At 50.6% G+C, this 11,202-nt stretch overlaps 1 pseudogene; it reads left to right on the top strand.

Annotated features, from left to right (window-relative positions):
* The first annotated feature begins 249 nt into the window (after nt 1–249).
* On the top strand, nt 250–10,958 carry LOC119338665 (annotated as a pseudogene).
* Nucleotides 10,959–11,202: the final 244 nt, after the last annotated feature.

Below are 11,202 nucleotides of genomic sequence, written 5' to 3'. Positions count from 1 at the left end.
CAATGATCATGCAATCGTAGATTTGTGAGGTTCTAAAATTGTTTCAGGCGTCGTGTCCTGGGATGGTATGGATCGAAGTAACTCGGATGGGACTCTTTGTTTCTGCTATTCCATCTACGATCCATGGCCGTCAGATTTAGCATCGACGGTAAGGATTGAGGGCATTCAGATGTCAGTGTTTCTTTTCTTTGCTCCTTATATTATCTGGCGGCTCGTTCTGGACGCAGGAACACAACCTAACGAAAGAAGATGGGAGTAAGGTCGAAGAGGAGAGCCAGAGCCCCAGCGACCGATCCGCCGTCCCGCCGCCACCGGAAGGACATGCAGCATGTGCATGGTCTTCCTTGGGAGTCGAAGTAGAGGGACTGGGCGGAGGTGCCCCGCGACGTCCTGTGGGTCATCCTGAGCCTGATCCCGCAGGCCGACATCCTCCGTGGCGCCGGGCGCACGTGCGCCTCGTGGCGGCGGCTGGCCGTCGACGAGCCGCTGCTGTGGCGGCACATCGACCTCGCTGCCGATGAAGACTCAGACTCGGACTCGGACTCGGACTCAGACTCAGACTCAGACCCAGACCCACAAGCAGGGCGGCAGGCGATGGCACGTGCCGCCGTGCGGCGGAGCGCCGGCTGCTGCGAGTCCTTCCGCGGCCCCGTCGACGGCAATTTCCTGCTCTACCTCGCTGAGTGGTACGCATGTGACGCGTTGATCGGTCCACATCTGGTCACATGTACACCTCCCCTGATCTGCCTATATCTTGATCTCTCTCCCGTGCGAACCCAACGGGTCGAACGGGCCCCTGACTCGCGCCCTAATCAGGGGCGCCCAACCAAACCATGGTTGGTGGGCCCCTATGACCCGCGCTATATAAACAGAGGTGGGGGATGGGGCACGACTTACGAGGTGAATCGCTGCCATAATCCCCACCTACAATCCCTACCGATCTAGGGTAAGCGCGGTACTCACGGGAAGCACACCACCGCCGCCATCTCAGTCCACATCGCCGCTGTCATCACACCACCATGGCCGGCGCTGGATCCAGTTCATCCGCACCAGGAGAAGGTAGGTTACCGGATCTCCTAGCCCACTCCGATCTAAGGATCTATCAATGGTATCAGGTAGCCAGATCGGGCTAGAAGATTTTCGGTAAAAGTATACATCAAAGAAATAGAAAGAAAATCCCTCCCCCCAAAGAACCCTAGAAACCCTAGAAGGGCAAAGAAACCTAAAAGAAAAGTTGTGCCACCGTCATGGCCGCACCTGTTCCTCTCGATCCCGAATCGCATCGGCACACCGATGATCCGGGACAAAGAACACTACCCCGCAAGGGGCAAAGGACACCACCACCGAACCGCTTGACGGAGGCGCGCTCTCCTTCGGGAGCTCGCGCGCACCAGCAAGGGGGACGGGGGAGGCGCCGCTGTATCAAACAAAGGAGCAGAGCAGGGCTCTGTTTTGGCGTGCTGCTCTCTCTCTCTCTCACACTGGCTTCGGAAGGAAGAAAAAAAAAGGGGGGGAGGGAGAAGAGCTCGCGGGGACCGGTGGCTTTCAGCCCCGTCTCCGGCAGCCGGCGGCCTCCCCTGGTGCCGCGGCGCGATGGCCCGACTCGTGCTCGAGAGAGGCTGAGCGGCGCGCGAGGAGAAAGGGGAGCGAACGGATTAGGTTTTGTCCCGAATGCCGCGATGGGTCGGTTTTGTTCGAGCGCAATGAGCGTGTGTTCGTCCGATCAAATCTGACGACCCAGATCGAAACCCTAGCTGGTTGCGGGCCAATGGGCCGAATGCAGAGGCGAGGCCAGCTTGGGCTGCGCTGGACCGAGGCCGCCAGCAGCGGGCGCTGCCGCGCGCGCTGGGCCAAGGCCAGCAGCCGCAGGCGCTGCCACGCGAGCTGGGCCGAGGCCGATAGCCACGGGCGCTGCCGCACGAGCTGGGCCTAGGCCGACAGCCGCGGGCGCTGCCGCGCGAGCTGGGCCGAGGCCGACAGCCGCGGGCGCTGCCGTGCGGGCTGGGCCGTGGCCGGCTGTGCTGCAGAGTTATTCTCTGTCATTTTTTTATACAATTTTATTCAACAGTACAGAAAAAGAAAAATTCAAAGAAATGTTTCTAAAAAGTTCATGATTTTTTATTCGGTGAAATAAAAGTTTCTGTAAAAAGTAAAAAAGTTTGTGAATTTTTATTCACATTTTTTTCCCGCTGCGTAAATAATTATTTGTGCTCTTTTTAAAAGAAAATAAAAGTTTAGATAGAATTATGTTTTTAAGAGCATGTTAAAGTAATTATTGAAATGATATGATTATGTTATTTTTTATGACCAACGTTATTAATAACATGATCATGTTCTATTATTGAAATTTAGAGGTGCATTTATTTCTAATATTTTGCCCAACGGTAATATGGATTTAATTGCATAGACAATTTTATGTTTTAATTTCACCAATGTTAGATTATTGCATATGATTGTTTTATTGATGTCACTTAAATTGTGATTTCAGGAGGCTTTCACTTGATGAGTTGCCTAAAAGAAGTTCCGACACTCAGAGGTGACAACCACACTAAGTGGAGGAAGAAAGTTGAACTGGCATTTGTTTGTGCTGATCTTGACTGGGTTGTGGAGAAACCACAGCCGGTCAGACCCACAGAGCCAGTAAGAGAGGCCACTGATGATGATGCTGCATGGGCTAAAAAGAAGGGGGACTATGCTCTTTTGGAGCAGTCCTACCTAATAGATAACCAAAAGTGGGTCAATGCAAACAAAAAGTGCATGGCATTTATAAAGAATACAATTGAGAGCGCCATTGTGGGCTCCATTGCAAAGTGCACTTCCGCAGGCGAGTTGCTTACAAAGATAAAGAGCCAGTTCACTGGCTCTTCAAAGATCTATGCCACCTAAATGTTAGAGCAACTGGTGACAGAACGCTACACAGGTGGTAGTCATGGAATAAGAGAGCACATCCTCAGGATGAGTAATATGGCAGCAAAGCTCAAGCCCATGGATGCGGATCTGGAGATCAAACCAGCGCTCTTGGTCCACCTGGTCATGGCTTCACTGCCACAGGAGTTTGCAACTTTTGTTGTAAACTATAATATGTCACCTGGAACATGGGACATTGAAAAGACAATAGCAATGTGTGTCCAAGAAGAGGACAGACTCAAAGCCGCACATGGTGGTTCACTCAACTATGTGAAGGATTACAACAGAAAGAACTACAATCAAAACAACAAAAGTTTTCCTTCAAAGAATGGAAAAGCCCCCTATCAGCATCAGCATCAGCAACAGCATTTCTCAGTGGACAAAGACACGTGTCTCCACTGCAAGAAGAAAGGGCATTACAAGAAAGACCGTGGTGCTTGGCTGAAGTCAGTCATGGCAAAAAGAGGTAACAATATAGTTTCATTTGTAAATGAATCCTTGTATACACAGTTTTCAAAATCCACTTGGTGGATTGATTCAGGAGCAACTGTTCATGTTGCAAATTCTTTACAGGGATTCCATTCGACGCGAACTACGCTAAGAAGCGAAAGACGCATTGAAGTGGCAAACGGAGTTGAAGCAGAAGTTGAAGCTGTCGGTGACATCTGCTTGGAGTTAGCTGGCGGATTCAATCTTCTACTTAGAGATGTTTTATTTGTTCCATCATGTCATAGAAACTTAATTAGTGTTTCTTGTTTGGAGAAAGATGATTATGAATGTCATTTTGGACATGGCAAGTGTGCCATTTGGTATAATAATGCTTATGTGGGTGATGCTTTACTACATGATGAGCTTTATTTGTTATCACTTCGTGAAAAAGTTTATTCCGTTTGCAATGTGAAAGAAAATGTTTCCGTGTCGAATAAAGAGCAAAAGAAAAGAAAAAGAACATTCGACTCATCGAAATTATGGCACTGTCGCTTGGGCCATATTTCGAAGGGGAGAATAGAAAGATTAGTCAAAAGTGAAATTCTTCCTCCGTTAGAATTTCCAGACTTAGAACAATGCATAGATTGCGTTAAAGGAAAGTACGTAAAACAAATCAAAAAAGGTGCAATCCATAGCACAGGCACACTAGAAATCATCCACACTGATATTTGTGGACCATTTCCGGTGAAAAGTGTGGATGGATATGACTCGTTCATAACATTCACAGATGATTACTCTCGCTATGGATATATTTATCCAATCAAAGAAAGATCTGAACGGTTGGATACATTTAAAATATTCAAAGCCGAAGTTGAAAATCAGCATGATAAAAGAATAAAGATAGTTAGGTCCGACCATGGGGGAGAGTACTACGGTCGGCACACTCCATATGGCCAAGTCCCTGGACCTTTTGCAAAGTTCTTGCAGGAGACTGGCATAGTTGCCCAGTATTCAATGCCGGGCGAACCTCGGCAAAATGGAGTAGCTGAAAGGCGCAACCGTACACTTATGGATATGGTGCGCAGCATGATAAGTTATTCCAACTTGCCATTGGGATTATGGATGGAGGCGCTTAAAACCGCCATTCACATTCTCAATAGAGTACCAAGCAAGTCGGTGCCCAAAACACCGTACGAGCTATGGACAAGAAGGGTGCCATCCCTACAACACTTTAGGGTGTGGGGATGCCCTGCTGAGGCCAAAATGTTTAATCCAAACATTGGAAAGTTAGATCCCAAAACAGTGAGTTGCCACTTCATTGGCTATCCAGACAGATCAAAGGGTTTTCGTTTCTACTGCCCAGACAGATATACAAAGTTTGTAGAAACGAGACATGCAGTCTTCTTAGAGGACGAAATGGTGAGGGGGAGCTTGGTAGCTCGGAAAATTGATCTTGAGGAGAAGAGGGTGCATGCACCTAATCCGATGATTCAGGAGCCATTTTTCTCACTACCAGTTGTAACTCCACCCATGACAACTATGGGGGCAGACCCGGAACCTGTCCGTCGGGAGCTGACTGAACCCGTTGTTGAGCATGAAAGGGAGGTGCGGCAGCAAATTTTAGAAGAAGTGCCAGAAGTTGAGGCACAGAATGTGCCAGAAAGTGAGGCCCTTAGAAGGTCTACAAGACCAAGAAAGTCAGCTATTTCTACTGACTTTAAAGTTTATAACACAGAAATGGTTCATATGAAAAAAGATCCCACCTCATATGAAGAAGCCATGAGAAGCCCTCATTCATCAATGTGGATGAAGGCAATGGAAGACGAGATGAAGTCAATGAGTTCCAAAGATGTTTGGTACTTAGAGGAAATTCCTAAAGGAGCCAAATCAGTAGGCTGCAAATGGGTCTACAAAATTAAGTATGACTCTAAAGGGAATATAGAAAAATATAAAGCACGACTCGTGGCAAGAGGATTTACACAAAGAGAAGGGATAGATTACAAAGAGACATTTTCTCCGGTCTCATGTAAGGATTCCTTCAGAATCATAATGGCATTAGTTGCTCATTTTGATTTAGAGTTACATCAAATGAATGTAAAGACGGCATTTCTCAACGGAGATTTAAAGGAAAATGTCTACATGAAACAGCCCAAGGGTTTTATCATGGAAGGCAAGGAAAATATGGGATGCCGCCTAAAGAAATCCATTTATGGATTAAAGCAAGCCTCTAGGCAGTGGTATTTAAAGTTTAATCAAACGATTAAAAGTTTTGGATTTAAAGAAAATATTGAGGATAACTGCATTTATGCAAAGTTTAAAAATGGGAAATATATTTTCCTAATCTTGTAAGTGGATGACATTCTGCTTGCTAGCAGTGATGTTAGTCTACTACAAGAAACAAAGTTCTTATCCTCGAATTTTGACATAACAGATCTTGCTGAAGCATCATATGTTTTGGGCATAGAAATTCACCGAGATAGAAACAATGGAGTCTTAGGACTATCGTAGAAAGCATATTTGGAGAAGGTTCTTAAAAAGTATAATATGCATGCGAGTAAAGCCACACCTGCTCCTATAGTTAAGGGCGATAGTTTTGGGAAATTCCAATGTCCCAAAAACCAGTACGAGATCGATCAAATGAAAGGAGTACCATATGCTTCGGCAATTGGCAGCTTGCAGTATGCACAAGTGTGCACTCGCCCTGACTTAGCCTTTATCACCGGGGTACTCGGTAGATATCAAGAGAATCCAGGCATAGAGCACTGGAAGATGGTAAAGAAAGCATTGTGTTATGCGCAAGGCACGAAGGACTACATGCTAACATACAGGAGATCTGATTCCCTAGAGGTAAAAGGGTATTCAGACGCAGATTTTGCGGGGGACAAAGATGATAGAAAATCCACGTCAGGATACGTATTCACCCTCGCTAGGGGAGCTATTTCGTGGAAAAGCTCCAAACAGTCGACAGTTGCATCATCCACGATGTATGCAGAATTCATAGCATGCTTCGAAGTCACGGGGCAGGCGATATGGCTAAAGAAAATTATACCCGACTTGAAAGTGGTAGATTGTATTCACAAACCACTAAAGATGTACTGCGACAATCAGCCCGTGGTATTTTACGCTCACAACAACAAGTCGAGTAATGCTGCCAAAACAATAGAGATAAAGTATTATGTTGTGAAAGATAAAATCCAGGATCAAACTATAAGTCTCGAGCATATAAAGACAAAAGATATGCTTGCGGATCCGCTAACGAAAGCCTTACCACCCAATGTGTTCAAGGAACACTTAGCCGGCATGGGTTTAAGGGAAAGCCTTATGATTCCTGGATAGGCCCAAAAGGAACAGAATTTGTTTCTGAACAAAACGTATGTTGTAGCTGAATGATTTTATCGGCAATTGAGCTGTGACCATAAAACATGCTCTATGTACCAATATGTGATGAAACAAATAAACTAGAAAGTATAAAGTTAAAAGTAAAGTTGAGATCAAGGGGGAGAATGTTAGGTTGATCTCTCTCCCGTTCGAACCCAACGGGTCGAACGGGCCCCTGACTCGCGCCCTGATCGGGGACGCCCAACCAAACCATGGTTGGTGGGCCCCTGTGACCCGCGCTATATAAACAGAGGTGGGGGCCGGGGCACGACTTACGAGGCGAGTCGCTGCCACAATCCCCACCTACAATCCGTACCGATCTAGGGTAAGCGCGGTGCTCACGGGAAGCACACCACCGCCGCCATCTCAGTCCACATCGCCGCTGTCACCACACCACCATGGCCGGCGCTGGATCGAGTTCATCCGCACCAGGAGAAGGTAGGTTACCGGATCTCCTAGCCCACTCCGATCTAAGGATCTATCAATCTGGTCACATGTACACCTCCCCTGATTTGCTTATATCTTGATTACTGCAGGGCGCCATCGTTGGGGAGCCTCCACGTGACGTGCCGGTACGACATGCTCAGCCAGAGCTTCATCTCGATGGTGGCGAAAAGGCTCCCTCTGCTGGAGCAGCTCGTGCTTTCCGGCGGCCTGATCGAGCAGGCCTCGTTGGCCGCTCTCGTCGACAACTGGCCACGCCTCCGGCTGCTCCACGCCCGCGGCTGCCACACCATGAGGGCAATTGACAAAACGCTGCGAAGGAGGCTGGAGGATAGGATCAAGGATCTCCGGCTGCCACACCCAGCAAGGTATGTTCAAGGGCGGTTCCATATCGTCCATAGTACTCGGACAGTCGGACGGGATGTTTTCGCCGGTCAGTCAGGCCCTGAACTTAAGCCCTACTTACGGGTTCAGCGACGATGTTGATTTTTCGATCAAAATCAACCGGCTACCTCGAGTCCTCGACCACATCAGTCGTTGTTTAGTTTCACACAACGCCACTACGTTCCAGCTGCTTCGCCGTTCCCCGTCAATTTGTTATGATACAATATGATAGTTATCCGCCCAAATTCGACTCTATTTAACGCCCACTATTGTGATGGTCCCATCGTAGTCCGCCTGTTATCTACGCCATACTTTTTCATGTTGTAATCTTGTGGTTCAAATCAGAGTTTTTATTTATGCAGCAACCATTTTTGTATGCATCAATACACTTAATGCAGAAATACTTACTAATGAATTAAATAAACTATCAATCCCACATACTTTAGGACAATATAAAGTTGATCACTTCCCATGCCCTCTCAGCGATTTGGCCATCAAATCACGCGTACTGGTCGCTTTTGGCCGCACATGCATATCTAATCACATACCCCATCTATTCCATAATATAAAAAGATGAATATTTTTATATTATAAAACGGAGGAAGTAATTAACTACTGATTCGATCGGCTGTCTTGGGAAGCTATTCTCATATAAAAGTCGGTCACGCTGGTTAATTGGGTCTGTTTTTTTTTTTTTGACCTGTAATTGGGTCTGTTACCACACAGAACCCAGAGTGACCATCCCACACACCGCCCTCTCGATGAGCCTGCCGGAAAACCTAGGTACATGGCCGCTGTCATTGTCAACACTGAGATGGAGAGATAGAGAGATTGTGAGAGGCGATGGCAACCGCAGAGAGATTGGCTTGGACCCCTCCCTCTCTCACTCTGCATCATGGCTAGGCGGCCGTACAAAACTCTCCCTGGTCTCTCCTCAACCTTCACGCCGCAACAGGTTTGTACATCCTCAGAGCATCTCCAGCCATTGGCCCCCTATAGGGCGCCTAAAATCGCTGCCTGGGGGGATCCGGCGCAAAAAATGGGCCTGGGGTGAGTTGGTCCCCAGCCGCCGTCCCCAGGTGCGTTCAAAAAATGAAAAAAATATAACAAATTTAGCCAAAGTTCGGCGAAGTTCGGCTTAAACACTACAAATTTCAGCGTATATTAGACATGTTCGCGGATTTTCATTACATGCATAGTAAACTAATCAAAAAAAACTTGCTGAACGCCGAGTAGTCGGCGTCGTCGCCGCCGTCGTCGGCCTTCTCCTCTTTGACGCGGGCGCCCCTGCTGGACCCCTCCCCGGCGTCGCCATCGTCGAGCTCCCCTCCTCTTTGGCGGTGGTGGCGCGTCGTCGTCGTTGATGTTGTCGATGATGACGGCCCCTCCTTCGTCGCAGCCTCGGCGGCGCTGCGCGAAACGCCGCAGGGCGGCACACTGGCGCTCCCTCGCCATTTTCAGGGAGTCCTGGCGTGCCCATTCAAGGGCCGCGTCATCATCGAGCTCGACCTCGCTGTGCTCTTCACCGGCGCCAGCCCCGGCTCCGTCTTCACCGGCGCCAGCCCCGGCTCCGTCTTTGGCTTGACGAAGCGCGGAGGAGGAGCCGACGAGGAGGCGCGTCGGCCGCCCTCGTTGATGACGATGCCGGCACTGCGAGTGCGCCGGCCGAGCGGCGTCTCCGCCGCGGGCTCGGCCTTGACGCCGAGCAGCATTGGAGTGCCGGAGGAGTGGGAGGAGGAGCACGAGGAGAAGGAGGAGGAGGAGGAGGCGCCGAACCTCCTTGGCGCCCATTGCCCGTCGCGTCGGCGGTGCGCCGGGGCGCCCGCCCTCGCCGGGGGGTATGCCAACGGCGGGTTTTTGCCGCCCTCGAGGTGCGTCAGCACGCCCTCAAGGGTGCGGCCGGGGGCACCCCACCACAGGTGGCGCCCTTCGCTGTTCTTCAGGCCGCCGACCACCGGCGCGCCGTTGGTGGACGCCAGCCGCTGCTGTTGACGTCGCTCGAAGTACGCCGCCCAAGCCGCGTGGTTGTCGGCGGCGTACTGGGGGAGGGAGAGCTGGGCGTCGGTGAGGGAGGCCCTCACGACCTCGACCTCGTCGGCGAAGTACGAGGGTTTGGCCACGGCGTCGGGCAACGGGGGAATGGGCACTCCCCCGTTGCTGAGCCTCCAGCCCGTCGGCCCGGCGCGCATGTCCGGCGGCACCGGGATGTTCGCTTGGAACAGGAGCCACGACTCCTGTTCGCGGAGCGAGCGGCGGCCGAAGCCGTTGGCCGCCGCCTCGTCGCCGGGGAAGCGTTCGGCCATCGGGAAAGGGGAGGGAGATGGAGGGGGCTGGGCGGCGGCTCACGGGAGAGGGAGGGCTGGGGGAGAGCTCGGTGACGGCGCTCGGGAGAGGTAGCGCTCACCAGAGGCGAGCGAGGCCATATATAGCCGGGCCGCGCCTGTGTGTACGCGTCCGAGGGAGGGGAGGCGTCGGCGCACCGTTCCGTGACGTGCCGCCCGTGAGGAATGAATGGCAAAGCTGACCGGCGGCAACCTTGCCATTGATTCCCCGCGGAAAACCGAGGCGTCGGAGAAGACGAGGCGAGCGGTGTCGCTGACGCAGCTGGCCCGCGGCTCTTTCGCGCCAAAAACGGTTCGCCTGGCGCCCCTGAACGTCCCCCAACGCACCGGGTTCGGGTTGGGCCCGCCGGCACCAATTTCGGCCCGAGCCGGCGAAAAATGGGCCCTTAGGGACGCGACTGGATCGATTTTTTTACGCCGACGGCCGAAAAGTCGCCTAGGGAGCCTTGTTGGGGACACGGCAGGAGATGGTCTCATGGTGCAGGGGGGCGTCGGGTGAGTGCTGCGCTCACTTTCGCCACCATGTGGTTGGAGCTCATGGGGTTCACGCGCTAGGGGACCAGCGTCATCACCAACCTCAACCTGCTGGCCAGAGCGGTTTAGATACAGTACTTTGTGGGTTCATCAGAGATCCCATGTCGTGGAGATTCCCCAACGACGGTATGGTCAAGGTGGCGCTAGTGAGCACAATGTCAACCATCTCGTCCGCTGATGTCCTGCTGCTCAAGCTACCCACCGACCCATCGGCGGGGGCCGCTTTACAACGCTGCCTTCACCGTCCTGGGCTTTGTCATGCCCTGGTGCCCCTAGACAACCAACAGGCGAGTGATAACGGTGGCACGACGTTTGAATCTTAGCATGCAACAATGATCCACTTACTAACTCACGCCATTGTGATGTTAAAATCTTGCATATAGGAATTTGCAAGAAGATGAAGAGAGGATGTTCACGTACGGAAGATACAAATGTTCTTTTTACAATAATATAATGGGCCAATACCAACGCCATGGTCACAGGTGCATGGATTTAGCTTGGTTCTTTCTTTTCTTTCAGGGAAATTCAGCTTGGTTCTAGAGTTGCTTCATGCCTCGATCGTGTCACTCGTCTTGATGCAAGCGTACGTACCTGGGATGGTTTGGCCGAAAGTAAACTCGCATGTGACGTTTCCTTTGCTACCATGACCTGTTATGTTGGCCGTTAGGTTTAGCGTCGATGGTCAGAATTGAGTGCTATGAGATGTGCACGCTTCTTTACACTATATTTTACGAGATTCAAAAAATAGTGCTTCCTTAGAGCATCTACAGCCACATATAGCAAA

Source organism: Triticum dicoccoides, chromosome 7B (assembly GCF_002162155.2).
Source record: "Triticum dicoccoides isolate Atlit2015 ecotype Zavitan chromosome 7B, WEW_v2.0, whole genome shotgun sequence".
NCBI lineage: Eukaryota > Viridiplantae > Streptophyta > Magnoliopsida > Poales > Poaceae > Triticum > Triticum dicoccoides.
The sequence above is the reverse complement of the archived record's forward strand: the minus strand, read 5'-3'. Positions and strand labels throughout refer to the sequence as shown.